Here is a 6,506-nt window from a genome sequence, read left to right as displayed (position 1 = left end):
GGGGGGGGGGGGGGTTGGCAGGGGTGGAACACACACACATGCATGCACACTCAACTGCAAAAATAGTAAGGAGATCTAGTATTATCATTAACACTATGGGCTAAATACTATTTCACCTAATAGGTATCTAAGTATGATCCTATCCCATCCTGCTCTGGTTCCTGAAAAAAAATAATGTAAAATCTAGTTGGGTCCTCCTCCTCCTTGACATTTGTTTTTGACCTAGTCTCAAGGTGGTAGTGGTGGCATGTTACGAAAGTAGGTCTGTTAATGGTTTTTTAGGTTCTTATACAAGGTGCAATATGATCATACTTGGGAGCCTATGCCCACTTAGGCATCAAACAGGTGGAATAGTATCTGGTCCCCTCATGGACAAGATTCTTATGCCTGCACTAGCTCCTTTGCACTGCTGAGACATTCTGACTCTAGCTAGTTATTTGCATATTTCTGTGGAGCATGAAGGAACTCTTAACCTGATGTAAAGCTAGAGAGCTAGGTTCTGAAATAACTATCTTCCCTATACCTTATCTCAGTCCAGGGTCAGGGTAAGAAAGGGGGAGTAAAGAAAAGGATGATGTTTCAAATCACCTATTTTCAACTAGGGTTAGGGATTGATCCTGCATTAGTTAAAACTAATGGCAAAACTCAGTGGGAGTTTTGCCATTGTCTTATATGAGAGCAGGAGCAGGGTTGCAGGTCTCTTCAGGACTACTTGCCACTGACATAAATTAGATGAATTCCTAGACTACTCTAACTCAGCATGATGCCAGGGGGAGCAGCATAAAATCCAAACAACCAGTGAGGTAGTTAATGATCTCTCTAATGGCTTATTCATACAAATGTGCTGAATGATTGCTGCTGGGGTCTTGTCTATACTTACAAAGTATTCTGCTTTAACTATACCAGACTGGTTAAACCAATACAATCCCCCAAGAGTGGACAGTTATGTTGATTAAAGGAGCTTTGTACTAGTATTCCTTCTTCCTGCACTGGATTGAGAAAACAAAATACACTGGTATAAGGCAACTTTAAAATGGTCTAACTATGTCTATATATTAGGACATAAGATATATCTATACAAAAAAAGAAAGCATACCCCTAACAGACACATATACCACTGACACAATTATACCAGTACAAAACTCTGCATAGGGCAGTTCTTGCATGCAAGAGCAAATTTAATCTTAGACTTTTACACAAAGTAGCTACACAAAAACTGTTTGTTACCCTAACATTTATCTTTAGAGAGAAATGTGCAAAGTGTGGAGTGGTGTTCATTCTTGGTTTGCCTTTTAATGTTATCAAATTTAAAATTATTTAGTAAATTCTGGATTTAGTAAATTCTGGATTGCAACTTAGTAAGTACAGCCCTATCTGTGTGAAGGTTCAAGATGCAGTAGCCAAAAAAAACAAGTTTAATCATGGCTTTTGGTACCAGAATTTAAATACAATTTCCCTGCCTAGGATAGATAGGCCATCCTGTACTAGGCTTTTAACTGTTATATCATTCCTTAGAAAGAGAAATAAGAATTGGGAGGAAAATGAGCGGCCTGGTCTTTTAGAGCTCTCTAATTTTGCTATCTATATTAGAGCATTGGGTAAATCCTTTTAATTTTTTATACATCTGATGATAAATAATCACTCAGCTGTATCTGGAAAAGTGTTACTCCTATAATCCTTCAGGGAGAAACGCATCACTTTTGTAAATGCTGGTTGATCAGTTAAGCTCAGTTTTTTGGACTTAGCAGAAGGACCTCACTGGTGTGTAGACTTTCTGCTGATCTTCTGCACAGGGGAAAAATTATTCTGAGTATGTAAAGGCATGAAACCTGAGAGAAAAAAACATTCTAGGGTCATGACTTTTTGAAGTGCATCAGCTGAGCCAGTCTTTCCTTCTTTTTAAGCTGCTGAACCATTAGGAGGTGTTAGGCATGGTCAGGACAAAGCATAGAAGTTAAAGGCCCTTGGAACAATTCCAGCCAGGGTCTTGCAGCCTCCTGCTTGTGCACACAGCAGGGCTCTCTCAAGTAATAACATTGTGGCCAACCACTGTCAGTGCAGATAGAGGATTAAGTAGCATTCACTAATCCCTTATTTCCTCTTTCTCTTTCCTGTTTGTAGGAATAATCCTCCAGCTCTGTGTTTCTCTGGCAACTCCCCTACCAGCCATGAGCACTTTCTATGGAAATAATATATGAGAGGATGGAATTTCCAATGTGAAATGGCAGCATTCTTTTCTGCAGCTTGACCCTTTAGTGTGTGTAACAATATGTATGGATCTTAGAGGCAAAATCAGCGGCAGCAGAAAGGAGAAGTCCAAAGGAGGAACAGGAAGCGAGGGGGGGAGACAGGAAAAACAAGAGAGTTTGAGAGGCTGGGGGAGAACAGCAGGCCCTGTAACAGCTTTGTAAGAAACTACTTTAATAAAGACACTGTTTATATTAAGTAGGGAGCTGTTCCTTGATTACCCATACAGGGTCACATGAAACATGGTGGCAGCAGAAAGTCTGTGAGGAAGCCCAAGACAAGAGAGAGACCTGGGCCCCAGCAGTGATTAAAACAGATTGCAAGAAGCATGGAGGGACTGAAGCCCCCAGGACAGCTGGATTTCAACACAAAGAGCCTGGCACAGACATGGAAACAATGGAAGCAAGAATTCAGTTTGCATACAGAAGTAACCATGACTGATAAAGTAGAGAAAATGAAGGTAAAGCTGTTTTACTATCTAGTGGGGGGAAAAGGCTGTGAAGTAAGTGTGACACTGATGACAGGGAACTCTGACACTAAAACAATTAATAGAAGCGTTTGATGCATACTGTGACCCCAGGAAAAATGAGACTGTAGAGAGAGATCAGTTTTTCACCCAAAACCAAGAGGAAGAGGAAGGAATAGAGGCCTATATCACAGCACTGAATACTCTGGCATCCTCATGTAACTTTGGAGACGTAAAAGACTCCCTAATCAGGGACAGGATTGTGTATGGTACATGAGAATCTGCCCTGAGGGAGATACTAAGAGAGGTAGATCTAACCCTGGAAAAATGTCACAAAATTGCAAGAGCAGCAGAATTATTTTAACAAAGGATCAAAATGATATTCACAGCCACATGTACAGAACAGGTTCACAGGCTCAACCTAAAGGACTCTGGAAAGCAGGAACCCGACAGGCCAACTGCAAATGTCAACAATATGATTCAGTGCATGTACCGTGGGAAGCTACGTGAAAGGCAGAAGGACAAATGCCCAGCCTATAGAAGAGGGTGCAAAAATGTGGAAAACGGAGTCATTTCAGGGGTCAGTGTCATAGCCACCAAAATAGAAAAAAAAAAACAGTCCACGCAGTGATAAGCGATCAGGAGACTACAGATCAGGAGGAATCTTTCAGTGTAAATTTGACAGATTCACAGACTTACAGGATACACACATTACAGGAAAAAAGCGGGTAACAACTTGGCCATATTTGCAGGAATAATGCTAGAGCAAAGACCTATGAGATTCCAGGTGGATTGTGGAGCCACTTGCAGTGTCCTTCCTGTGAATCTATTGAGTAGCAGCATCAGAATGGAAAAATGTCACCAAGTGCTGTTAATGTATAACAGAACAACGATGAGGCCACTGGGAAAGTGCCGGCTGACTATAAGAAATCCATGCAACAAGAAACAGTACTGCCTGGAATTTATAGTGATTGACAGGGCGGACACCCATCCACTGCTGGGCAGCTGGGCAGCACAAGCCATGGATTCAATTACATTGCAACACCACAACATCCTCCAGGTCACAGAAGAGCAAGAACGGTTGTTAAGTTCACTGCCTAACATTCTGTTAAGACTTGGAGACATATTCCAGGGCACTGGACTCTTTGAAGGCAAACTGAAGTTAAAAATAGATCCACAGGTGCAACCAGTACAACTACCAAAACACAGAATTCTGCTAGAGGACTGGAAAAGGGCTAATTTGGTCCCTATTTTCAAGAAGTGGAGGAAGGAGGATCCAAGTAATTATAAGCCAGTTAGTCTTGCCTCTATTCTTGGAAAACTCTTTGAAAAAATTATTAAGGATTATATTTGTGTGAGTCCAGCAGGAAAAATAATGCAGCAGAGCAACCAGCATGGATTCGTAGCAGGTAGATCATGCCTGACTAATCTGGTTTCTTTTTATGACAAGGTCACAAAACGCTTAGATGCAGGAGTAGAAGTAGATGTTGTTTACTTGGATTTTAGGAAAGTCTTCAATACGATATCTCATCTCATTCTCATAAATAAATTAAGAGGCTGAGACTTAGATGATTACACAGTGCAGTGGGTGGCAAAATGACTTGGGGGTCACACGCAGAGAGTGTTGGTGGACAGGTCGGTATCGACCTAGAAGGATGTGGGCAGTGGGGTCCCGCAAGGCTCGGTCCTTGGACCTGTACTCTTCAATGTCTTCATCAGTGACTTGGATGTGGGTGTGAAGTGTACTCTATCCAAGTTTATGGATGATACTAAATTGTGAGATGAAGTGAACACACTGGAGGGTAGGAAACAATTGTAGGTGGACCTGGACAGGTTGAAAAAGTGGGCAGAACAATAGGATGCAGTTCAACAAGGACAAATGCAGAGTGCTGCACCAAGCGTGTAAAAATATCCAACACACTTACTGCCTGGGGAATGACCCTCTCAGCAGCACAGAAGTGGAAAGAGATTTCGGAGTCATAGTGGAATCCCAGATGAACACAAGTCATCAGTGTGACGAAATCATCAGCAAAGCTAACCGCACCTTATCATGCATTAGCAGATGCATGACAAACAGAACCAAGGAGGTGATACTTCCCTTCTATGCGGCATTGGCCAGACTGCAGTTGGAGTACTGTGTCGGGTTTTGGGCACCATACATTAAGAAGGATGTAGATAACTTTGAGAAGGTCCAGAGGAGGGCCACGCGTATGGTTAAGGGTTTGCTGACCACACCCTGTGAGGAGAGACTAAGGGACCTGGATCTCTTCAACCTCTGCAAGAGAAAGCTGAGAGGTGTTCTTGTGGCTGCCTACAAATTCATTAGTGGGGCGCAGCAAGAAACCGGAGATCCTCTGTTCACCAGGGTGCCTCTTGGGGTAACAAGGAACAATGGTCACAAACTGACAGAGATCAGATTTAGGCTGGACATCAGGAAGAACTTCTTCATGGTGAGGGTTGCCAGAATTTGGAATGGGCTTCCAAGGGTGGTAGAGCTCTCCCCTACCTTGGGGGTCTTTAAGAGAAGGCTGGATAGGCATCTGGCTGGGGTCATCTGACCCCAGCACTCTTTCCTGCCACTGGCAGGGGGTCAAACTCGATGATCTGTTGAGGTCCCTTCCAACCTAGTATCTATGAATCTGTGTCCTCAGTAGCTGTGGAGAATGATTGATGTAGGGCAGGGTTGTCCAAACTTTTTGAATGTGGGGCCGGATCACAAACTTTTTATCAACCAGTGGACCAGTGAGCCATATTCAAAGACCTCACAGGAAGTGGTATCACATCAGGAAGTGATGTCACGTGACCTTTGACATGAATGAAGTTACTGGAAGTGACAATGAAATGGGTCTGGAAATGTGCCTAGGGAAGTTGTGGTTTTCAGAAAGCATGTATGTTTGGTATGGCTTAGGAACAGGACATCATTTTTCTGTGCAGGGGGTTGGACTAGATTGGGGCTGCCCAGCTGACTACCTGCAGGCCACATGTGGCCCACAAAGGGCCAGGATGTCACCCACAGTCTACATGGGGTCTGCAAGCAGTTAATATATAGGGCATGGGCCTGGGCAGCCACCTCTCCCTCTGCTGTGCAAGGGGGAAAGGCCTGGAGGGGGGAGGAGTGGTCCATGTCCTGCAAATGTAGCCTGCATGGCTGAGATGGGGGTCTGCATGCTGCTGAAGCAGCCTGTGCAGTGAGGGGGTCCTAGGGGCCCACCCCCACAGCGTGCAACCTGTGCAACACATGCTGGTGTTATCTGGGGCCCACAGCCTCACCAGATCTGAACAGCCCTGGACTAACTTATCCTTGAGATCCTTTACTAACTTGATCATGGTCATTGTGGTTAATTAAATAGAAATTGTAGGCATATACTACAGAGACATGGAAGAGAGAGTATTTATTCATATGAATTCCTAAGAAAGTAAATGTGAGATGTATGAATGATTGGCTTCCATCAGCTAAATAGTTTGTGTATTTTGGAAATACTGCCTTTGCAGCAGATCCTCTACTGAAATTAACTAACTGTTTTGCACCAAATGTGACTGTCTAGCAATCTTTGTCTACCTGATCAAGATCTATGTCTGCATGAGTTAATATGTCCTGGAGAATCTCATAATTGAGAAACTCTATAGATGAGTTATTAAACCAAATTGGAGAAAATTTCCTTTGTTGAAGTCTGAAAAAAGTAAGGTACATTACATTGAAAAAAATAACTTGGTAGATATTATTGTTATTTGCTCTTTATTTCTTTTTTCTCTAATATTTGTTCATCAGCTTTGCTAGTAAAAGAATCGGTAC

General features: G+C 42.9%; 1 protein-coding gene across 5 annotated transcripts in view; it reads left to right on the top strand.

Moving 5' to 3' along the window:
- KIAA1644 (KIAA1644 ortholog) overlaps window positions 1-6,506 on the top strand; it is a 280,240-nt gene that overhangs the window by 122,178 nt on the left and 151,556 nt on the right. The window lies entirely within an intron of this gene.

This window comes from Gavialis gangeticus, unplaced genomic scaffold (assembly GCF_001723915.1).
Source record: "Gavialis gangeticus isolate Ggan-Ray unplaced genomic scaffold, GavGan_comp1, whole genome shotgun sequence".
Lineage (NCBI taxonomy): Eukaryota > Metazoa > Chordata > Crocodylia > Gavialidae > Gavialis > Gavialis gangeticus.
Note: the sequence above shows the minus strand (reverse complement) of the source record. Positions and strands in the feature narration are given on the sequence as shown.